The 25,884-nt window shown below is 42.2% G+C and overlaps 1 long non-coding RNA gene across 2 annotated transcripts in view; it reads left to right on the top strand.

Annotated features, from left to right (window-relative positions):
- The window catches only part of LOC115199768 (uncharacterized), a 72,393-nt gene extending 58,002 nt beyond the window's left edge, over window positions 1-14,391 (top strand). For both annotated transcript variants that reach the window (XR_003879412.1, XR_003879411.1), the window contains exons 3-4: window positions 8,855-8,932; window positions 13,935-14,391. This is a non-coding gene — a long non-coding RNA (uncharacterized LOC115199768). The remainder of the gene's footprint in view (window positions 1-8,854; window positions 8,933-13,934) is intronic.
- The last annotated feature ends 11,493 nt before the right edge of the window (window positions 14,392-25,884 follow it).

The following is a 25,884-nucleotide window of genomic DNA, read 5'->3' as shown; positions in this document are numbered from 1 at the left end:
TATGGTATCAAAGGCTTTCAAAATGTACTAGAATGTATCTTACCGGAGACAAATCGGCAGGCGTTCAACTAGGCTGATGGACTCCCGGTAGTTGGTATCCATCCGGATGATCCTGGCTCCAAGCATCTGGAGCAGGTGATCGAACTGGCTTCGGTCCAGACGAAAGTAACTTCGGAATTCCTCTCCAAACAGTCGAAGCTCTTGAATGAGACGGTGGAGCTCCCCTGTCTGCTTTCGGGACTTTAACCATCTCTGGACCCACACAGACCTGCGCTTTCGGCGGGGCTGGTCCCGGCCCAACAGCGCGATCAAGACCATCTTCCTCAACGTTGGTCTCATTGTTGAAAGAGCCGACTCTGCTATCTTGACTATTATGCATTTCGCTCCAAAGCTGCATTTTGGAGGGAAATTATATTATAGGCTCTCACAATTAATTTGTGGATGTCATCGAATACATAATATACTTGGCAAATAAATGAATAAAAAATGTAATGAAATTCTCCAGTCAAACTGTTTTTATTATGTAATACCACATTTTTTTTACTGGATATGTGCGCAACAAAAATTCAACATTCACATTTTGCTACTTTCTGTCAAGTCTACGCATACAATTTGATGCATACGTTCGATAAATCGAACGTATGCACCACACAGAACGCACTGCAACTGCCTCTGCAACGCAATGCTGCAAGGCAAACGCAGCGTTCCATTGGAAATGAATGTACTTCTGGTGTATCGAAACGCAACGACGCAGTCGGTGTGTTCGAAGCGTTAGAGCTGGAGCTTGCGGTTTATGCCAATCCTCCATCCCCATCCACAACACCCTAGCAAAACCCAAGCCTACTTGATGGTAAGTAATAGTGCTCACCATTGCCCCTGATTCATCTCCCAACTTCCTGCTTACCTGGATGGACGGTTCATTTCGCAGTCTATCTTGAGCGACCTCACACACACACACGTTTGGGGATTTGGATGATGTGCAGTGAGGTGTGTGAGGTGGACTAGAGGGTGTTTTGGTTGTTTGGTAGGAGCTGGTTGTTTGGTAGAAGTAGGAGGGGGAGTCTCTATTTGCCTCCTTGAAGTTTGAGGCTAATTGTTTGGGTCAGGGTGGGAGCATGGGGATGGGGCCGTATGTGTCCCGGCAGCCAGGCCCTAGGTAACTGAGCCGGCGAGGGGGAGAATGGGCCCACTCCAGGGCCACACAGCAGGCTCAAACAGCACCTATTCTCCTGGCCAAACTGTCAGCCAGAACAACTTCATTGTGCCCAAATTGGAGTTGAAAGTGAGGGGGTAAAGGGAGTGAAGAGCTGGGGGTGGGGGACAGAGGGGTCTGACGGAACATGGAGGACTGGAAAAGGGGGTGTCCCAGAGAAAGCAGGGTCTCTGACAGGGGAAGAATAGGCAAAGCCGTGTGAGCTCATTTAGGAGGAGGATTCCCATAGATTCTACATGAGGGGCTGCCGGCCTGGAGTGAGGCAGTCAATGGGATGTACATTTCTTAAAATAGTTTCTTGGGAGGGAAAAAGGTGTTGCAGTTTTTTTTCTTCTTGTGCCTAGATTCCCCATATCGTGCCGTCATCAGCACAGTGCTTGGACAGCGATGACACAACACCAACATACAGTGTACCCTCACACACACACACACACACACACACACACACACACACACACACACACACACACACACACACACACACACACACACACACACACACACACACACACACACACACACATCTGCTTTAGACAGGGTTGTAAGTTTGTCCTTGTGGGTAACCAGCCGGACCCTAACCCATACAATCACGACTGTTTTAGACACCTAATCTATTTTTCTATTTCAAAAATTCCTCTCCTCACCACCTTTTGAAGAGGTGAAGATGTTAACTCAGTCACTCCGAGTTTGGGCAGATGTAAAATGCCTGTGTTTGTGCGCTGGTGCGTATGTGTGTAGAGTTCTTATATATGTGTGTGTGTGTGCGCATATGTGTGTGTTTGATCCGGAGCTAGCCCCACAGGGACTCAATAAAAGGCCTCTTCTATCAATTGTATGAGCAGTGTTTTACCCAGGAGAGGCTCAGTGTGAGAGGGCCCGGATCGCTTTCTCCTCACATGGATGTTTATTCGCTCTGTGGTCCAGCAGGCTGCCTGCCTGTTCAAAAAGACTCCCCTTACCATTTTGACGTCTATGACACACACTTCAGGAAGAGAGAGAATGAGGGAAAAAAAGGAGAGAAAAAGTGCCTGTCTGTTATCAGCTGTCATTCATGGTTTGTTGAACTACTTTTTGCGATGGGAAATGTACGGCCATTTTGTTTGCTCCTTGTCTTTACATCGAGTTCCTTGTCAAAGTTGTTCATGATTTTAGATCCACCTAATGTGTCCAACGAGGTTTCTCTAACTTTCCTGACAACCCTCTACAATGTGATGTACTTATTCTTTCATCTGACGAGAGATACTGAGGCTTTGGTGTTGGTTGTCTTTTGTAGGGCAATTTTTTATCAGATTTTCTGTTGTGGACTGCTTATAGTGCTGATGTAGTTCGCTATCATGTTGAACAGCCAGAGAAAACCAAAGACTAATCTCTCTCAGCATGTCTATATGAAGACTAGGAGATCTACACTGTCTTTCCATGACACATACAGACCAGGTGAATCCAGGTGAAAGCTATGATCCCTCATTGATGTCACCTGTTAAAAGGTTTTCACGCTCAACAGTTTCCTGTGTGTATCAAGAATGGTCGACCACCAGAAGGACATCCAGCCAACTTGACACAACTGTGGGAAGCATTGGAGTCAATATGGGCCAGCATCCCTTTGGTACGCTTTCGACACCTTGTAGAGTCCATGCCCCAAAGATTTGAGGCTGTTCTGAGGGCAAAACGGGGTACAACTCAATATTAGTAAGGTATTCCTAATATTTTGTACACTCAGTGTACAAACCAAGCTGAACCCTATCATAAAATAGATGTAGTAACCATACATACACTTAAAAGCGTACTACTTCAAGTTTTTGGTATTTTCACTAATTTGAGTACTTTGTGTAGACATTAATTCACTTGTCCTCAATATATATTTCTTCACCAGTTTATATTGGCAGCTTCAGCTATCTGAGGGCTTCAACCATCTACACTTGTGTGAATTGGCCTATATCGACAGGGCTAACTTGAAAAATGTCTTACAGAAGAAATATGAAAAGCATATACACAACCATTGTAGCAATTGAAAGGGAACAGTTTGGAGATTATGGGAAATGTATTAGACCAAAGGGGAGGACACAACAGTTCAACTGACACAAGACGGAATCCAAGCATTACAATGTTGATTTCATGTGCATTTTACAGGAACTAGAGCAAGCACACTTGCAATTGTTTCGTTTGGAACACAGCCCCGCGTCCACGCCATCACACAATTTACTGTTGTTGTTTACACAATCCAAAAACGGTCCATTACAAATCTCAATTTGGGTCAGGTGGGCATAATATGAAAGCCCGTTCCATTGCCAACATGACTAACTAAGTTATAACATACGATCTTACGGTGTTATGCTTTCACAATGCAATTCAGGGAAACAGATCATCATTTTGGTGCGCATAGGAAGGAGTCATGAGTGTATTCAGGTGTATGTGACGCATCAATGTTCTTCACAATAGACAAACATAGGCTAAGAACTACCCAGGGTATGACACCATGTCATCTTGTGACTGTACATCAAACATAGTGATCATAAATGTTGACACTGTGTATGACATGAGTTTTATGATATGGAAATGTGAAGTACACATTCGGACTCATGGGTGTTCGGCTCGCTTGTATGACATCAAAGCGTTATTTATTATAATCCTCAACGTCTCCTTTTTCAAAATACATAGAGTCATCTTAATTTACAGCATTTCCCTCACTCAGACAACAAACCATTTTGCCCAATTAGCGGGAGGGATGGGGGCAACTTCTTGTCACGCGAGGTGTTCAGAACGTCTGTCAGTCAAAACCCACACAGCGCTATAAATCTCTGATGTCATGTATAGCATGTTACTGTACAGCCAATGCATTCTGATCTAGCCATTTATCAGTGCCCAAATGTTCAACCTGTACGAGTGTAAAGGGCTACCTAAGTTTCTTTTGTGTATTCTGAGTGTGAATTAGTGCAGCTCTAGGTATAGATCTCAGTGGCTGGAGGCAGACAGTTCAAAACAAAACACGGCTCACCGATATCATCTAATCTGTGAAACACCATTATCGTCTAAGATATCGCCACACAGCCCTTTTCCTCCCCATCCTCCTCCTCAACCCACTCTCTCTCTCCACCCTTTGCGCTAATAATACAGAAAAAGATTACTTGTGGGAAAAAGCTGTTGTGTTGAAGCGGAGGGTGAATGGAGACCATTGTTGTGGTGTAACCGGACTCTACAGCAGGTTGTTTGATCCTGTTTGAGCCTGAAAAGGCTTTTTTAAAAAGTCATATCAGCTGAGAGGGTCAGGGAACAAGACTCTATCCCCCCCCCCTGTATTGCTCTACCCCTGATCTCTGTCTCTCTTTCTTTCGTTCTTTTTTTCTCTCTGTCTCTCACTCTCTCTGGCCCTCTCTTTCGCTCTTGGTCTCTCTGTCTCTTGGTGGAGACTCTGGCTCGGATAAGGTGTCAACTACATAGAACACAACTGCTAGTTAATCTGGCGAGTTATACGTCTTATGAAATGGCATAGCCTACAATATCTTTACTGTTTGGTGTTGAATGGCCCTTCTAGGCCACAGTTAGAGTTCCAGTATTGTATCGTCAATTTACGATATGTTTGGTGTTCAGCATGGACATTCAAGCATGCAAATATCATGGTCCCATTATGCAAGCTTTCTTTGTCTGGGAGCTTTCTTGTCCTGGAGGTACAAATAAAGAGGCAGACGGGAAGACACTGTGTTTTTTGGAGGGAGATTTGTGTCTGCACCCATCTGTGCTCCCAACCTTTTCAGACATGAGAAACTGCACATGCATTTGCATAAGAATAATTGACACTTAAAATTAGCTTTCCAATCACAGAGGATTATTTTTCCTGAGCATACGTGCAAGAAGAGAGCGCTGTCATATTGGAAAATATTAAAGGGAGGGTAGGGTGAGCGCTAGGAGATGTCCTTTACTTCTGTTTGCGAGACTGGATTTTATGCATTTTTTGCGGAAAATATTTCATTTGGTGTAAATATTTAACGCAACTATGACTTTGCATAACCATGTTGCGTGTCAGCAATTGTATTACATTTTCATAGTTTAAAAAAAATTCTAAGACTTGAGTGTGAACGTTTGAACCGATCAACACACCTCAATAGAAAAGTGCACAGATCATAAGTGGCGAATGTTAGGCAGAGTGGAGAGTTTGAACACAGAGCATTTTAGCAAGTGCACTGTTGAATAATTGACAGTGGCTTATGAAAAGGATCTCTTCAGGATGAACCTCAAGTTGAATCCAGGCCTCAAGCAAACAGACACACACACAGACACACACACACACACACATTTCATTGTCGCATTCAGCTCATTCAAGGCGTTGGCCCCGGAGATACACCTGTGCAGGTTTGTGGTGTCTTATTTAATTATTGTGTTACTCCTGGTTCAGCCATGTGTCTGTCTCCCCTGTACCTCCTACTCAGAATGCCATGAATTCATTATCACTCCTCTGAAAGGCAGACAGGGCCCTGGTATGGGGTTTGGATAGCTGCTGTTAGTCTCAGGCCTAGCCATAAAAAAAACGGTAAAAAGAGCCATAGAGAGGGGGTTTGGGCTGTGATATGTGAAGGGGGAAAGAGGGGATTGGGTGGGGGTTGACGGGTTGAGGGGGGAAGGGAGGTGGGGGGGGGGTCTCGGCGCCGGTCCCACCGAAGCACTCAGCGTCCCCCGCTCATGGTATGGCGGATGTGTCTGGTGGTATCCATGACAACCCTTCAGCATGCCAGGGAGATACCACGGCGACATGGCCAAGGGCAGAGGGGGTAGACAGGGGGAGAGGGGGGAGAGCATGGAGATCCTTTAAGAACCACATATCTCGGTGACATTAATATTCACTCACACACAGTAGACTGAAGCCAGAGCCAGTTAGCTGTGTACAGACATACATATATTACCCACACCTTTCATCTGCCGCAATGCTCTTTGATTCATCAGTTCAACACGGATTTGGTCCAATTTATTCACACTCACCCAGAATGTAATTGTTGCTAGAAAAGCAGCACATTGTCGTGTCTTTGTTTAGCTTCTATTTTGAGTTTAAGGGGTGGTGGAGGTAGTGGTGTGTGTGTGCGTGTGTGTGTGTGGGATGGGGGTGCATAATACATGCACCCCCATCCCACACACACACACCTAGTTGTGTTTTAGGGGTTTTATACAGTTGTAGCCCCAACAATGGTTGCTGCTAATGGCTTGCTTTGCAAAGTTTTGTGACTGTACTAACACCATGTATACTCAGACAGACACACATTCAGTCAGGGCAAAGAGTACAGAACATAGGACAGGGCAGGTGAATACATCTCTTTCTCTTTCCAATACACTACACACAACACACACACACACACACACACACACACACACACACACACACACACACACACACACACACACACACACACACACACACACTCACACACACACACACACACACACACACACACACACACACACACACACACACACACACACACACACACACACACACACAGATCAAGCTGTGTTATAATAATACCATCTGGGACCTCATGGTGTCTCACATAGATCATAATAATCGATATTTTTTAAATATGTAGATGTTTATTTTTTCTTCACAAAAGTAGTGCACAGAGCCTTTACTATATTAGCGGACCAATCCGCAGCGCATAATTCTTTTTGTTTTGTTTACAAAAGTATTGCAAAAAAGTATGTATGTGACATAACATACACGCCTGTGCCTGCGAACACATACACATGTACTAAACACCCAGTTAAGTACACGTGTATGTGTTCGCAGGCACAAGTGTGTGTGTTATGCCACATAGATACACAGAGCCCCGGGGCGTATATTTTTAACCCAAACAGCCAGCGCATTTGCTGAGGGGTTAAAGGTGTGAACAGAAATAAATATTTAAGTTTTTGAAACTCTTTCAATGTACCTCCAACTGGTGGGAAAGAAGGGGAAGGGAGCCAAAGAGAGTTATGTCGTGGTGCTACAATAGTCAGACTTAAGATGCGACTCTACTGTCAAAGGCTTCTACAAGAGAACCAAACAGGGATGTAAAAATAGGTCAAAAATCCCAAACCCAAAGTCATATGAAGAGAAGTCAAGTATGTGTCACTGCGGTCCGCTCATGAAACATAGTGATTCGGAAAGTATTCAGACCCCTTTACTTTTTCACATTTTGTTACGTTACAGCCTTATGCTAAAATTGATTAAATCGTTTTTTCCCCCTCATCAATCCACACACAACACCCCAGAATGACAAAGCAAAAACAGTAGTCAGACCCTTTACTCAGTACTTTGTTGAAGCACCTTTGGCAGCGATTACAGCCTCGAGGCTTCTTAGGAATGACGCTACAAGCTTGGCACACCTGTATGTGGGGAGTTTCTCCCATTCCTCTCTGCAGATCCTCTCAAGCTCTGTCAGGTTGGATGGGGAGCGTTGCTGCACAGCTATGTTCAGGTCTCTCCAGAGATGTTCGATCAGGTTCAAGTCCGGGCTCTGGATGGGCCACTCAAGGACATTAAGACTTGTCCCGAAGCCACTGCTGTGTTGTCGTCGCTGTGTGCTTGGGTCATTGTCCTGTTGGAAGGTGAACCTTCGCCGCAGTCTGAGGTTCTGAGTGCTCTGGAGTAGGTTTTCATCAATTATCTCTCTGTACTTTCATCTGTTCATCTTTCCCTTGATCCTGGCTAGTCTTCCAGTCCCTGAAAAACATCCCCACAGCATGATGCTGCCACCACCATGCTTCACCGTAGGGATGGTGCCAGATTTCCTCCAGATGTGACGCTTGGCATTCAGGCCAAAGAGTTTCAACAGACAAGAGAATATTGTTTCTCATGGCCTGAGAGTCCTTTAGGTGCCATTTGGCAAACTCCAAGCGGGCTGTCATGTGCCTTTTACTGAGGAGTGGCTTCCATCAAGCCACCATAAAGCCATGATTGGTGGGGTGATCCAGAGATAGTTTCTCCCATCTCCACAGAGGAACTCTGGCGCTCTGTCAGAGTGACCATCAGGTTCTTAGTCACCTCCCTGACCAAAGCCCTTCTCCCCCGATTGCTCAGTTTGGCCGGGCGGCTAGCTCTAGGAAGAGTCTTGGTGTTTCCAAGCTTCTTCCATTTACGAATGACGGAGGCCACTGTGTTCCTGTGGACCTTCAGTGGTACAGACATTTTTTTGGTACCCTTCCCCAGATCTATGCCTCGACACAATCCCGTCTCGGAAGCTCTACGGACAATTCCTTTGACCTCATGGCTTGGTTTTTGCTCTGACATGCACTGTCATCTGTGGGAACTTATATAGACAGGTGTGTGCCTTTCCAAATCATGTCCAATCAATTGAATTTACCACAGGTGGACTCCAATCAAGTTGAAGAAACATCTCAAGGATGACCAATGGAAACAGGATAAACCTGAGCTCAATTTCAAGTCTCATAGCAAAGGGTCTGAATACTTATGTAGATAAGGTATTGGCTTTGTCATTATGTTTTGGCTTTGTCATTATGGGGTATTGTGTGTAGATTGATGAGGATAAATATTTATTTAATCAATTTTAATATATGGCTATAACGTAACAAAATGTTGAAAAAGTCAAGTGGTCTGAACACTTTCCCCTGTATTGTAAGTGGGAAACACTTCTAACATCCCATTATGTTATTTTGTTTCAGGTGAGAGGAGCCAGACAGAGAGGAAGAGGATAGCGACTGATTTGTCCATGTGTTAAGTATGGCACACATATCGAAGAGGTGAGTGAGAGATCTGACATTTCACATAGGTCTGTTCTTGTCCTCTCGTTAGCTGGGCCATATCTGTCTCAATAACCTCTTATCATGGATCAAATAATCCTTACCTCAACCAATTCATAGTCTGAAATAGTTTTGGCCCCAGATGTCCCTAAGATGTGATGAGTGACATTGCATCTGTCAAACACTGATTGAATGAGACAAAGAGAAACGCTGTGCAAATTAAATGGTCTGACCCACATTCTGTGGTGCTATCCATTTCTCTGAAGACCCTGAAAGCCCATTTATAAAGGTAAACCCTGGATGATCCCTGAAGTGAAAGACTGGGCTTTTTCACAGAGCAGGAGAGACTATACATTATTTACTCTCTGACTGCAACACTGAAGGAGATAATGCAATGTTTCAAGCATACAAAACAAATAGCCTCCTCTGGTGGAAAGGCTTTTGTTGTGCGTTTTGATCATGTCTGTTTCCATCCAACCTGACATATGCAAAAGTATGTCTCCTTAAGGTTTCTATAGCCCTATACTGTAAAAATGATTCTGAGGTGAATTGAAATTGTTACCATTTAAAAAAAAAAACACATATTTAATAAAAATGTATGTAAGTTGTTGAAATTTTTGTTAATTACATTTTACCTAAACAGTTCAGAATAAATCAATCGCAATATGTTGCTTCAAATAATTGAGTTGAATCCCCCCCTCCCCCATTTTGCCCTCAAAACAGACTCAATTCATCGAGGCATGGATTCTACAAGGTGTCGAAAGCGTTCCACAGGGTTTCTGGCCCATGTTGACTCCAATGATTCCCACAGTTGTGTCAAGTTGGCTGGATGTCCTTTGGCACTTTAATCTTTTGTCTTGCCCAGTCACCCTCTGAATGGCACACATACACAATCCATGTCTCATTTGTCTCAAGGCTTCTTTAACGTGTCTCCTCCCTATCTACACTGATTGAAGTGCATTTAACAAGTGACATCAGTAAGGGATCATAACTTTCACCTGGATTCACCTGGTCAGTCTATGTCATAGAAAGAGCAGGTGTTCTTAATGTTTTGTATACTCAGTGTAATGTTCTAACGAAATATCTCTACTGGTTTTCACTGTAAAATCTGGACAATGGATTGCATTTATACATGTCATTCTTTAAATGAGTTTTGAAATATGTTAAATACTTGTCTTTGCTTTTAAAATGCCTTCAAAAGTCATTTAAATCAAGAATGTACCTTTCGAGTTGATTTTTGGAGGACAAAGGTACTGCTTAAATGGATGTGCATTCCAGAAAAAGGAACAAAGCTGTGTGTGTGTGTGTGTGTGTGTGTGTGTGTGTGTGTGTGTGTGTGTGTGTGTAGTCAACCATTAGCCCCCTCCATCTGGCTGTGTCACTAAGTCGCCTGTACCACCATAGAAAGCCACAGGGCCCATCCGAGGTAACTGAGAACTCTGGGATAGGTATAAGCAACGCCCAGTCACTCAGTGGTGGGATAGAGATGTGTTTAACACACAAAAATGTACACGCCCACACACAGACAGTCACACACGTGCGTGAAACATGTGTGTAGTTTGACGCGGCTTTAGCTCCAGATAGATGTGTAAATGTGCAGACTCAAAGGGAGTAGGATGCAGAGAGTAGGATGTAAGAAAGAAAAAAAGACCCTGCCTGCCACAAAGGCCAGAAGACAGGCATGCGAGAAGGGAGGGAGGCAGGGAGGAAGGCAGGCAGGCAAGAAGGGAGGGAGGGAGGCAGGCAAGAAGGGAGGGAGGGAGGCAGGCAAGAAGGGAGGGAGGCAGGTAGGCAGGGAGGGAGGGTGACAGGCAGGCAGGCAGGGAGTGCCCTTAAGGTGCTGTGTGCAAGCAAGGAGGTGTGCCCTTTGAACTCTGCTCTGTTCTTTCTTCCGTTTGGGTTTTGTTGTTCGAGGCAAGGAGAGATGCGAAGTTGGATGTGGGGCCCCATCCACTGAAAACCAGTTGTGTATTAGCAGCTACAGTATATATTTTAGTGCTCTCCAAATACCTGCACAAAACATAAAGTACCTTGTAGTATACACTGCTGTTCTTACCACCAAAATGTCAACTGCTGGACAGCAATGTATCAAGATGATGGAAAATGTATTTATCCTGAATCATTTTTACACTATTTAAAGTAATAACCAGCCGTATTTCTGTTGAAACTCCAGTAGCCCCAGCTGCTGTAGCAACATGGTATATACTTTCATAATGCCCCATAAAGGCATAAAGGCTACCAGAGTCTCCATGCTTGTCAGCAGCCTCTATAGTTTTGAGAAACGTGATAGCATAATACCTTGTTGGAGGGTGTGTCTGGTGGGGGGGGGAGGGGGGGGGGGGGGGGGGTGTACAGAGGATCTGAACCCAGGTTGGGGTGAGTGTAAGGGGGATCTGATAAGGCGTTCCCCAGCTCCATCACCCCATCGCCCTATGAGAGAATAATAAGCGTCTGTAACACATAGACACTCCCAGGCCTTGTGTCCCCAGCACAAAACCTGGCTGTCTTATCCACTTCTAAGAACATAATGTAAGGCAATACATGTGAGAAGGCCAGGGGAACAATGCGTGGAAAGTGCAGTGTGATATGAGGGAGACTCATGTCAGGAGCCATTGTTGTGGCCCTTTGTTGCTGTCGAGTACCTTGGGAACTTTGAACTCAGAGTCCTCTTCATCTGCAGGCCTGGAGTTTGTATGTGGTGAAATGTATGCAAAATGTATAGTAGAAAGTTCACTCTTAGAAAAAAGGTTCCAAAAGGGTTTAGGTGGGCCTTCGTGCTTCAGCAAACAAAAGACAGTAGGGGTGTTCAACAACAATGACAAAAATCACAAGGAGGGCTTAACAAGAAAAACTTCCAAAAGGACTAATTCAAGGTAGAAAGGTGTTGGAGCACTCAACAAAAAAAAGCAAAGATTTATTTATTTTTGGTTTATTCTGCGGTCCCCACAGGATAACCCTTTTTGGATCTGTGGAAAGGGTTCTACCTGGAACTCAAAATAGTTCTAGCTGGAAGCATAAAAAGTTACTCACAGGGAGACGGCTGAAGAACCATTTTAGGTTCTAGATGGTACATTCTTAGAAGAAAAGGTGCTATTCCTCATGTTTTTGACAGTAGCTACAGTATGTGTGTTTGTTGTGTTGTACTTGTAAGTCATATGTTTGGATGAACAGTTGGTTTGAAACAAAATATAAACTGTATTGTAACATACAGTGGCTTGCGAAAGTATTCACCCCCTTGGCATTTTTCCTATTTTGTTGCCTTACAACCTGGAATTAATATGAATTTTTGGGGGGTTTGTATCATTTGATTTACACAACATGCCTACCACTTTGAAGATGCAACATATTTTTTATTGTGAAACAAACTAGAAATAAGACAAAAAAACAAAACTTGAGCATGCATAACTATTCACCCCCCCAAAGTCAATACTTTGTAGAGCCACCTTTTGCAGCAATTACAGCTGCAAGTCTAGCCGCTAGGATTTTTGCCCATTCTTCAAGGCAAAATTGATCCAGCTCCTTCAAGTTGGATGGGTTCCACTGGTGTACAGCAATCTTTAAGTCATACCACAGATTCTCAATTGGATTGAGATCTGGGCTTTGACTAGACCATTCCAATACATTTAAATGTTTCCCCTTAAACCACTCAAGTGTTGCTTTAGCAGTATGCTTAGGGTTATTGTTCTGCTGGAGGGTGAACCTCCGTTCCAGTCTCAAATCTCTTGAAGACTGAAACAGGTTTCCCTCAAGAATTTCCCTGAATTTAGCGGCATCGATCATTCCTTCAATCCTGACCAGTTTCCCAGTCCCTGCCGATGACAACATACCCACAGCATGATGCTGCCACCACCATGCTTCACTGTGAAGATGGTGTTCTCGGGGTGATGAGAGGTGCTGGGTTTGCGCCAGACATAGCGTTTTCCTTGATGTCCAAAAAGCACCATTTTAATTTCATCTAACCAGAGTACCTTCTTCCATATGTTTGGGGAGTCTCCCACGTGTCGTTTGGTGAACACCAAATGGGTTTGCTTATTTTTTTCTTTAAGCAATGGCTTTTTTCTGCCCACTCTTCCGTAAAGCCCAGCTTTGTGGAGTATACGGCTTAAAGTGGTCCTATGGACAGATACTCCAATCTCCGCTGTGGAGCTTTGCAGCTCCGCTGTGGAGCTTTGCAGCTCCTTCAGGGTTATCTTTGGCCTCTTTGTTGTCTCTCTGATTAATGCACTCCTTGTCTGGTCCATGAGTTTTGGTGGGCAGCCCTCTCTTGGCAGGTTTGTTGTGGTGCCATTTTTGAATAATGAATTTGATGGTGCTCGATGGGATGTTCATAGTTTCTGATATTTTTGTATAACCCAACCCTGATGTGTACTTCTCCACAACTTTGTCCCTGACCTGTTTGGAGAGCTCCTTGGTGTTCATGGTGCCGCTTGCTTGGTGGTGCCCCTTGCTTAGTGGTGTTGCAGACTCTGGTGCCTTTCAGAACAGGTGTATATATACACTGAGATCATGTGACACTTAGATTGCACACAGGTGGACTATATTTAACTAATAATGTGACTTCTGAAGGTAATTGGTTGCCCCAGATCTTATTTAGGGGCTTCATAGCAAAGGGGGTGAATACATATGCACGCACCACTTTTCTGTTTTAATTTTAATTTAAAAAATTTAAACAAGTTATTTTTTCACTTCACCAATTTGGACTATTATGTGTATGTCCATTACATGAAATCCAATAAAAAGCTATTTAAATTACAGGTTGAAATGAAACACAATAGGAAAAATGCCAAGGGGGATGAATACTTTTGCAAGGCACTGTAAACACATAGCTGTCCATTGGATAACAAAAGGAAAAGACTATTCATTGCCTGGGGTATGAAAGTAATGCCCCTCCAAGTTCAAAGTTCCAAGTTCACCCAAGACACAAGAGTTTAACATGAAGAGAATGATCACTTGGACAGAGATTTATATTGTTAAACTAATAGTGTGTGTTTTTCTTGTCTAGGTGGAGCATCTATCTGGGTGACTCTCTACAGCTGTCTCTAGTGGAGAGAGGGGCATGGACTGTCATCTCCATCTGATCATCAACAACAGTCAAGATACAGTATGCTGATGAAGAAGGATACAGCAAACTACTATTTCTTATCAGCATGCATAGTCAGCACCCAGTCATTTCTGTATCATTGTGATTTAAAAATCAGTTGCAAAACTGTTTACCTTCTACTGGGCTGTAAAAGTACAACATAATTTATTCTGAATTGTAAAAGTCTGTATTGCTGTACTAGATTTCAAGTGAATCTGTCCTTAGAATTGAGTATAAGTGAACCCAAATGGAACCCAAAGTGCACTTGCTCTTTATCTGAAATATGAATTGATTGAAACAGTACACAAAGACAATATTTTTGTACGTTCTCAAATCACTGTATTTTCTCAATAAATGGAATAAAGTATATTCAGTAATATTTTTGAGAAGTATTAATTTTCCCCACATGATTTCTGTCTACAGTAAGCCTTGTCTGTATACCTTTGACATAATTAGGTCCTCTGTGGTATCAAAGGAGAACGGTTGATGACATGGCTGTAGTTGTTTCTGATGGACCCTGACCATGCTGAGAAACATACAGCTTGCATACAGTACAAAGACAGTATGTATTCCTACATTGTCAATGTGTTAGCATACGTCAAATTAGACACAACTGTAAAATCGAAAATGGATAAGATATTAGCTATGCTCATTACCCGAAGCACCTTGTCAACCAGAGAAAACTTTGTAAGATAGCCACATGTCAGGTTAGTGTTTGAATATTCTACGTTTCTCCTACATACCCCACATGTGACATGGAATACTAAAGGCAAATAGATTTAATTACATTATAAAATGAATGGATTCACATACAAAGCATATATTTAAATCACATACAAGGCATAAGCTTAAGGCAACACTGGCATTAACAAAGCATTCATAATCTAGGTATCATCAGAGAGGAAGGGAGAGGGAGAAGTTATGGCTTGAAAGGCCATGGCGCAACAGTCCATGAGGAGGAAAGGAGGGAGAGAAGTGTGTCTCACCAGAGTAGTACGAAAAAGTAAGAAAAATGTATGCATTCACTACTGTAAGTCACTCTGGATACACCTCTTTTCTCTCTGTCTCTCCCATTAAACCTTTCCCCCTCTCCCTCTTTCTCCTTCCTCACCCTCTCCCTCCTTTTCATTTCCCTTATCAACTCTCTCTCTCCCTTCCCTCTTTTCACTCTCTTTCAGATGCCAGATCAGAGTCTAGTCTTCCGTTCGCCCTGTCATCACATTTTTCACACAGCCCCATCCCTTAATTGGGCCTGTATCATCATATCATGTAGAGTACCTGGACGCTGCTGGAGATGAAAGATGGCTTCGATCTTTCCCTTACACACACACACACACACACATACACACACACCAGTGTATGTACCAGTGGAGGCTGGTGGGAGGAGCTATATGAGGACGGGCTCATTGTAATGGCTGGAATGGAATCAATGGAACGTCGTCAAATATGTGGTTTCCATATGGTATGATCTGTCTGATACCGTTCCATTTATTACATTCCAGCTATTACAATGAGCCTGTCCTCCTTTAGCTCCTCCCACCAGCCTCCACCGGTGTGTACTAACCAAGCTAGAGTGGAGCTGCGATAAACTGTTGTTATGTCCCATATTTTATTAACAAATTCAAACAGCACAATTTTTTAAGAAAAGGTCCAATGTCCCGTATTTCAGTCAGACAATCCAACCTGTCTCTTGCAGTCACGTTGCACTTACGAAAAAAATAAAATATATATATATAATATATATATATATATATATATATATCAGAAGGATGTGGTACTGGTGATGTTAAACGCTTCTCCAATTGTTGTTGAGGTCTGATATTTGGTGCAGCGCAAGATGAGATGGAGGCCAATGTTTTAGGCTGGGTTTCTGTACAGCACTTTGAGATATCAGCTGATGTAAGAAGGGCTATATAAATACATTTGATTTGATTTGATTTGTCATAGGCCTATCGTCAACCAACCATTTCTCAAATCCTAAATTCCAGCTAATCTTGGAGAGGACAGTTATGCCTAACTACTTACAAAAAATGTGCTTCTGACGAAGAGCCAGCTACAAAAGTAAGTAAATAGGCGTGGTAGAGTGAAAGATATCATAAAACTTGTGAAGCTCTCCATGCTCATTAGTTTGTCATTCAACATACTGTATATACTGCCACTTCATTCAATCCTGTTTCAAAAGTCTCCCTTCCTAACAGTTTTATGTTCCCTGAGACCCACCAGAAATGTTTACATGGCCACATATTCATAGATTTTCATAAAACAGCCACACATGTAGTCTCTCTTTTCTGCATTACAAAATGTATTTTAATTGTATTAATATTATTTTTCTATTATTTTTACAGTATTGAAAATCATACCGTCGGTATTTCGAAATATCCCGGTATACGTAATAAATGGTTTATTTTAATTTTATTTCATTTAACCTTTATTTAACATATATCGCCCAAGCCTACAATGTTGCAACACAAGCAAAAAATATGTTTGAGACTGTTACATAGGTACACTCTTAGAGAAAATGGTTCCAAAATAGTTATTTGGCTGTCCCAATAGGAGAACACTTTTTGGTTCCAGATAGAACCCTTTTTGGTATCAGGTACAACCATTTTGGGGTCCATGTAGAACCCTCTGTGGAAAGGGTTGTACATGGAACCCAACAGGGTTCTACCTGGTTCTCCATTGGTGACAGCCAAATAACCCCCTTTAGGTTCTAGATGGCACCTTTTTTCTATGAGTGTACGCAGGGACTGGCAACTCCAGTCCTTGGGGGCCCGAATGGTGTCACACTTTTTCCCCATCCCTAGCAAACACAGCTGATTAAAGTAATTGAATTATAAACTGAAGATCATGATTAGTTGATGATTGGAGTCAGGTGTGTTAGCTGGGGCTCGGGCAAAAATGTGACACCACTCCGGCCCCGAGGACTGGATTTGCCCATCCCTGGTGTAAAAAGTGAGGAAAGTGGCCACACTGAAAATGATACGACACTACCCATAACACCTTGGCAGTGGGGACACAAGGGTTCCTCCCGCAGTACACAACACATTCCCTCAGATTTAAATATACTTTATGTATATTAATATTATGTGTGTTTTGTCCGTAACCAACTTTTTCAAATATTTGACCCAGACATGTGTCATGACTTTTACTATTACCAATATAAAGATAGAACAGAGAATACAAAATGTAACCTTCCATCAATCATAACTCAGGACCTTGAAGCCAGCTCCACTGCTTGTTTTCATTGTTCCCCTCTAACCGGGGTCTGATTTAGACCTGGCACACCAGGTGGGGGCAATTCATTTTCAGCTAGAATAGAAAACCCTCAGGCTTTGGGCCTCGTAGTGTAAGAGTTGAATACCCCTGCGTGGACTACTCTATAGTTGACGAGAATATAATTTGATTATTCATCAGAAATGGTTTAGTGTAAACATTCAGATTAAGTATTTCTTGTCATATGTAATCCAGCATTTGCAATAAAAAATGGATGCCTGGGATCAAATTCTATAAGACTGATTGTTTGACGAATGTCTATTGAAATCCAATAAAGACTGATGCAACATTTGAAGTCATGGAAGACGGGGTAAACCGTTCTTCCTGGAATCGTAATGCTGGGCTCTACATTTTTCAGCACAATTGAATTGAGCCAGGAGCATTTGGGAACCACAAAAAGCTCTGCCGGCCTTGCTCTGGAGTCACTTAGGATTGATCCCCAGTAAACAGTGAAGAATAACAGAAGAATTTCACTGTTGACACGTCATTTGAAGGAAAAATGTTCAGGAGAGTTTCTTTTGACCTTGGTAGGGCAGGCGAGGAGTATCTAACTTCTAAACTCCATTATGTTTGAGAGAGAGGCTTTTATCCTCTCTTTTTTTAAAGTCACAATATTTAACTTTTATCTGCAGTTAACAGGACTTTGTTATCTTATTTGGTTTGGGAGAACACTCCCAAGTACCATCCACCTCATGATTCCAATGGGTGGCCAGATAATAAACACAATTCTTTAAGTTTGGAAACTTCTCTGCAAGAAAAATTACATAGAACTGTATGTACTGTAGTGTTTTCCACGCAATTCTCCCCCAGGAGAAAGAGAAGCAAAGCAGGGCTGCTAGGAGAAACTTATTTTTGTATTTCTTTTTATATTTAACCTTTATTTAACTAGGCAGAAGAGGAGAAACTGTAGGGAGAGGTAATGTGAAGTAGCATGCTTGTAGAATGGTAGAGAGGTAAACAGACATACTGTACTATCATCTTACAGGCAGTATGATGCATATGACGGAACATAACATTGGAACGTATAGGCCCTGCTGTGTACTTACTATGCCTGTGATGTGATTGTCCCACCCAGCTATCTTAAGATGAATGCACTAACTGTAAGTCGCTCTCTGGGTAAGAGCGTCTGCTAAATTACTAAAGTGTTAATGAATTGTATTGAATACTTTGTACTGAAACTAGATTAAAAAAATATATATATATCTTTACTACCCTTTAATGTCCTCTTCTTGTCCTCTTGTATTTGCTCAGTGTCTCTGAAATGCAGGTATGAGTGGACAGTGGACAGCCTGTAGGACATGGCCAGCCCAGACACCAGATCTCTCTGTCTTCACATGGAATCACATCTCATGTTATCACACTGACATAACATACTGAGACTGCTCAGGTGGAGCTGGACAAGACATTCTCAAACACATTCGGTGTGTGTGTGTGTGTGTGTGTGAGAGAGAATGTGTGTGTTTAAACCGGTGGATAGTGATTGATTATGAAGTGTAGAATCTTGACAGAGTGTCCGGGTATCCCATGAGGCACGAGACCACAGGGCCGAAACAGACGAACATCCTCTCACTCTACCTTTTTGATTTCGTCCTCCATCTCTGCCCCCTCTCTCGTTCTCTCTGTCCCTCTGCCTGTTCCTCTCAATCTACTTACCTGCCTCTCTACTGTTGCTTCTCCCCCTTGCTTAGATGTTTTTATTGATATACAACATTACTATTTATGGCTGTCAAAATGAGCTGCCGTCTAGCGGCTGCGGAATCCTTATGTGAGTCAATAATAGACAGTCTGCCTCTGATTTGATCTCAGTAAATTCACAGATGCTATATTTTCACTCTTGAGATATGGGCCCATGTCAAACTCTGCGAAGACAGATAAATTAGAAAGGTCTCTAATAATATAACAGTGTTTTCAATAGCCTGAATAGCATAGCCGTACACCAGGGGTGTCAAACTCATTCCATGGAGGGCCGAGTGTCTGCTGGTTTTAGTTTTTTCCTTTCAATTAAGACCTAGACAAACAGGTGAGGGGAGTTACTTACTAATTAGTGACCTTAATTCATAAATCAAGTACAAGGGTGGAGCGCAAACCCGCAGACACTCAGCCCTCCGTGGAATGAGTTTGACACTTACCGTACACTATCCATGTTTATGATACGCCACAATGACAGTTAGTGTCCAGAACCAAAGTGGAAGTGTTTATTGTAAATGTGCAATGAGGGGAAAGTATGGTAGTAATAACAATGGTAAAATATGATGAACCAAATAGAATAAGGCCCATCTTCTCATTAGTCAATCGTGTATTCCCTGTTCTCTCCTTATCACCTGCATCGTAAAAATAGAAAGTCCCAAAACACAATGATTGTGTAATCAAACCACGAAAAGTAGATCTGGTGTTTGGAGGGTGTTTAATGTAAGAGTTTTAATGCACAGAATGTGTTTTACGACAAAAATTAAGTACTCCCAAGTACACCCAAAGTGGTTATTCAACCTTAACATTGGTGTTTTTAAGAGTTGTGAAAACACTTTTTGAAGGTTTCAGTGCACGTAAAGGTAGCATCAAAACACAAAAACGGTGTTTCTCATACAATCAATGGTTTATAAATGCAAATGTTTTTTACCTACACTGATTTATGATAAGGGCCTATGGAAAATATTTTGGGGGAATTTCACCTTTTTTTATTATTTAAAAAGATTAGAAAACAGGAGGGGCAGTAAGATGGTACATTTCGTTTGAATTTTACCCACTCAACCACGGGTAAGAAATTATTCTTGGGTGAATTGCAATTTACAAAAAAATAAATATATATACTTAATAAAAATGTATGCAAGTCATGCAAAGCCTGTGGAGACGTCACCCCTCTCCCCACCGAAGACTGGGGTTAAATTCCCCGCTCCAACCCTTCCATCTGTTAATCCCACCTATCTGTATCCCCTCTGTCAGTTCATAACTGTCTCAATGAAGTGTCAAAACACCCATTTATGCATATTGTTTCAAAGATTTGTTCATTTCCTTTTACCAAAATAATCAAAGAATAGATCCAACTAAATATGTTGCTGAAAATGAAAGTATTTTTCATGAGGTTAAACAAAGAGAGAGAAAATTGAGTGATTGATCATTGGAAGGTTTAAATCAACATATCTTTTCACATGACTCAGATTTTAGAGGATTGTGGTTAATTAATTAAATTATCTTTTGACTTTTTGATTATTTCACACAATGTTGCATACATGTTTGAAGAAAGAAAAGTATATTTCTACATTAGTATTAAGCTTGTTGTGCCATGAGGTGTAATGGATCATATTGAACAGATATAAAGCCGTTAAGGTTTCGTCTTCTTCGCATTGGTGCCAGCTCAGTTTGGTGTTACAAAGCACACAATTTTAACTGTGTGGAGAAAAACACCTGAGATCATCATAGCTGTTTCCAATGAGTAAAGGAGATGCAGTATTCTATACTCAACGAGACCCAGTAACACATCCTCACAGAAATTCTATGGAATCCAGCAAAATATGCACCCCTCTCTATTATTATCAGAAGCCCACAGGCTGCCGCACCAAGCATGTCTCTTTACTACATCAGCTGGGAACCAGAAGACTCTTCTCTACTACTTGAAGACTGTATCAATGGCAGAAAATGCAGAAGGCCAACATTTTCAGGCTGTGGTATAGTTTGGTTGGAGGTCATGGAAACGATGATGCCTGACTGACAGCTAAAGGTGCAGATGGGAAAGTAAAACAATTAAATCAAAATCAAATGAAATCAAATCAAATTTATTTATATAGCCCTTCGTACATCAGCTGAAATCTCAGAGTGCTGTACAGAAACCCAGCCTAAAACCCCAAACAGCAAGCAATGCATGTGAAAGAAGCACGGTGGCTGGGAAAAACTCCCTAGGAAAAACTCCTGAGAAAGGCCAAAAACCTAGGAAGAAACCTAGAGAGGAACCAGGCTATGAGGGGTGGCCAGTCCTCTTCTGGCTGTGCCGGGTGGATATTATAACAGAACATGGTCAAGATGTTAAAATGTTCGTAAATGACCAGCATGGTCAAATAATAATAATCATAGTAATTGTCGAGGGTGCAACAAGCACGTCCGGTGAACAGGTCAGGGTTCCGTAGCCGCAGGCAGAACAGTTGAAAATAAACATGTCTAAAGCTAATGATAATGGAACATGACACACACACATTAACATACACATACCAGCGCACGCACGCACGCAAGCACACACACACACACCTATCCAGCTACAAAAGGGCCCGTCATTGCCCAGTCTCTGTCCCAGTCCTTCACACATAGAATCAAGGGAGGGCCTGTGTCATCCTCAATTACTGTAGTATTTATAGACGCTAGAGTCAAGAGTAGGCCCTGGGTTTCTCCTCTACACACAGTAAGTCAAACTCAGCAGTCCGGGGTCCAGTGACTCACCATCTACACTGAACACGCCAGCCCAGCGATGACATCCCCAGGATGAGACGAACACACAGAGTTACTGCCCAGAGAGATGACATCACTCTGGGCCAGGCTGAAATACGGCCTGCGCTTACAGTATGTGTCATGTCAGAGCAGACAGCAATGACACTGCCTCATCTGGAGAAGAATAGGAAAAGGGTCCAGCCCAACCAATCAAAGAACTGCTGCAGTAGCATGGTTGACGTGACTTCCCTCTGATCAAGGACTCTGAACACACAGGGTGGCCGATGAAGAGTCATTCAGATTAAGAACTGTAGAAATGTTATAATAATGGTCAAAATATCCTGGATTGTATTTTCATACTATTAGTCACACAACTATAAAGGTGAAAATATTTACTCAGTTGATACATTTGTTTGACAATTGGTATCTATATCTACTTTTATTTACCAAAGTCACATTCTCATCCAAATTGCTTACATGATATTGTACGGCACGCAATCCGATATCAAAACTTACATTTTGTGCGCAACAATTTTCACAAACGACTTCTGCTACTATTGTCACTGCCACTTGTCCACAGCCAAGTTAAGGTGTGTGTGTTGATTTAGACATGGATGAATGGCTGTTCACGTTCAAGTTTGGAGGACAGACAGAGAACCAGTTCACACCAGCACACCTCCCATCACCCCTCCTCACCACACACACAGGCTCTCAGGTCTCCATGTTGTTGATGTTTGAACATTTCAATTCAGGGGGCTAGAAGGCCTGCAGCTGCCCGTCTCGCCTGGCTGAATAGGGGGGGGCTTTTCTTGGGCAGGAGTGCGAGGGGCCTGTGAATGCTTTCCCGATGAGAGATGAGGCATATTGAAAACTATATTAAATTACCCTGATTAACAATTTAGCAAGGAACAGGCGAGCCGTGGGGGCACTCTATAGGGAGGCCTGGGGGCTATTCATCGCCACAGCACCAGGGTCGAAAGGTGCCCCAAGTTCACAGGCTCTGGCGCTTTGTTATGCTAACGCTCAATCCAAAATCAGCTGCCTGCTCCATGGCCAGACACAAACACTTCCCTGAGAACTTTCAGGGAGTTGTCATTCCACTGCGTGCCTTTCCCCCCACTCCTCTGCCCTGCCCAAATACTGGGGACCTTTTTTTATGGATGTGTGCATTCATGTGTGTGTGTGTGTGTGTGTGTGTGTGTGTGTGTGTGTGTGTGTGTGTGTGTGTGTGTATTTGCTAAAATGATGAGCAAATGCATCAAATTATCACTATTTGATCATCCTACAACTGGAGCAAAATAGCCTAATAATAATAATAACAATAATAATGTTGTTGTTAATATATGATTAAAAATACACTTTTATCCCTGCTTGGGGAGTCAGTGCATCAAGATGTATATAAGCCTATTAGCACATGCTTCAATCGGCATCAGCTCATTTAATGTAAAAGCTTTTGACACTGTCAGCTACATGACAGATGTTTTCATGAATTGGCCATTTGATTTAAAGTATAGGCCTACAGAACAGTGATTTTTCACATTCGTGTCCAAGAGCGTATCACTATAGACGAGCATTCGGAGTCTACTTTTTGATTCGTTTATACAGTCAGATTGACTGCAATGCACCCTATTATTCTCTACAAATGATTGACATCTATACCTCAAAACTAATTTAAACAAGGCATGATGAAATTTCCCAAATTATATGAGCAACAAAGCACAAGAATTGACATCAATAATGAATATAAACACTGGAAATCTACATGTAATTAATGTTGCAGATTGATTTGGCCTGGCATTGACTGAAGAAAAATAAAATGCTTTATGGGGTGGGAAGGGAGGGGAAAGGGGGTATTAATTTATACAATTAAGTATTTCATTTTCGTTGTTAGGTAGATAGATATTACTTACCTTTATAAAATAGAAATATCCAGTGAATATTCAAGAATTTAATTCCAATTAGGAAAAATCCAATTTGCAAGTAACAAGAATCAAAACAAACATGTACCAAACCTGTATAGTATCAATAATGTTTTGTCCTTTTGTACCATTATTGTGTGATGTCTCCGGGGAGAGGTGATCAATAGCGGTTAACAAGCAGGGGTTGATAAGGTAACATATGTGAGGTCAAATGATGGTCAAACACCGTTAACCCCAAGGTCAAAGTCTTGCACAGAAACATATATTGTTATTGGCTTACAATTGACTCACTTCTCAATAACCTGCTGATGCTTTTCAAATCATTTTTGTATTAGGCTGCAATAGCCTATCAAATGCAAATGTGTTAATTATATGTATTAAAATACATACAAAAAGATTGCATAACTATATATCTACATTTAAAAAAATGATTGCTTACTATTCGTTTTCATTGAGAGCAATGAAAATTGACTGTTGTGGAAAAGAAAATTGCCAATATTATAAGCCTAATACAAAACTGTGCTTCTTTCACATTGAAATTATAAAAAGGTATCTTGATAAAATAGGCACAACAAGAAAACATATAGCCTAGCCTTCTTTAAAGCAGCCTCTAAGTAAAATGTATAATTGACATTAAACTAATTCATTTGACTGGCAAGACACTTGACAAACACACACGTCACATCTCACAAACAATCAGTACCAAGTTAATTTAGTGGCAGGTATTATCCTACATTCATTATTGACACAATTCATGGTTTACTATATTTGAATTTACTTGTACATATTAGACATATATGGACTATACTTGTACATATTAGACATATATGGACACTGCACATACATATTGTTTAAATTCATAAAAACAACACAGAGGATATACTATTACAATGAATAATAAAAGTATGCAAAAATATACAAAATATCCTATTAATTGGTAACTGGGTGGGTTTGTAAGTTCCATCCAGTGAGGCCAGAGACCTTGGTGAGAAGAATGCTGGGCCCCTCTCGCTGTTCTGTGGTTGTGAAGAGCTAAAGCATGAAGAAAATCCTCATCAATACAAATGAGCGTCCAGAACCTGGGGAACACTGCGACCAGGCGCTCCCAGGCCTCACCTTAAAATCCTGTTGTCTTACACCAGCCTACAGCCACTCCACATTATCCCAGAGAGTCTGCTGTATCCAAGGATTAAGTCTGGAATCACTTCAACGTCTCTATACTCTGACTGCCGCCTGAGAAAATAAGGATACTTCTAATTCCACTGGCGTAATTACCTGATTAAAATAAGCGTTTCTCTCCCTCCCTCCCTCCCTCCCTCCCTCCCTCCCTTCCTCCCTCCCTCCCTCCATCCCCTCCTTACTCACGCTGAACTGCTTCAAGAATGTTGAAAAAGCATTCCAGGTGAAGCTGGTTGAGAGAACGCCAAGAGTGTGCAAAGCTGTCATCAAGGCAAAGGGTGGCTAATTTGAAGAATCTAAAATATATAATATATTTTGATAGATCTGGGGAAGGTTACCAAAACATCTATGCAGCATTGAAGGTCTTAATTAAAGGAAGAAGTTTGGAACCACCAAGACTCTTCTTAGATCTGGTCACCCGGCCAAACTGAGCAATCGGGGGAGAAAGGCCTTGGTCAGGGAGGTGAGCAAGAATCCGATGATCACTCTGACAGAGCTCCAGAGTTCCTCTGTAGAGATGGGATAACCTTCCAGAAGGACAACCATCTCTGCAGCACTCCACCAATCAGGCCTTTATGGTGGAGTGGCCAGTTGGAAGCAATTCCTCAGAAAAAGGAACATGACAGCCCGCTTGGAGTTTTCCAAAAGGCACCTAAAGGTCTCTCAGACCATGAGAAACAAGATTCTCCTGTCTGATGAAACCAAGACTGAACTCTGTCACCATCCATTTTTCAGTGGCAGGGACTGGTAGGGACTGGGAGACTAGTTAGGATCGAGGGAAAGATGAACGGAGCAAAGTACAAAGAGATCCTTGATGAAAACCTGCTCCAGAGCGCTCAGGACCACAGACTGGAGTGAAGGTTCTCCTTCCAACAGGACAACGACCCTAAGCACACAGCCAAGACATCGCAGGAGTGGCCTTGGGACAAGTCTCTGAATGTCCTTGAGTGGCCCAGCCAGACATGAACCCGATCTAATATCTCTGGAGAGACCTGAAAGTAAATATGCAGCGACAATCCCCATCCAACCTGACAGAACTTGAGAGGATCTGCAGAGAAGAAAGTGAGAAACTCCCCAAATACAGGTGT

The sequence above is a fragment of the Salmo trutta genome, chromosome 9 (genome assembly GCF_901001165.1).
Source record: "Salmo trutta chromosome 9, fSalTru1.1, whole genome shotgun sequence".
NCBI lineage: Eukaryota > Metazoa > Chordata > Actinopteri > Salmoniformes > Salmonidae > Salmo > Salmo trutta.
This window is presented reverse-complemented; position numbering and strand designations above follow the sequence as displayed.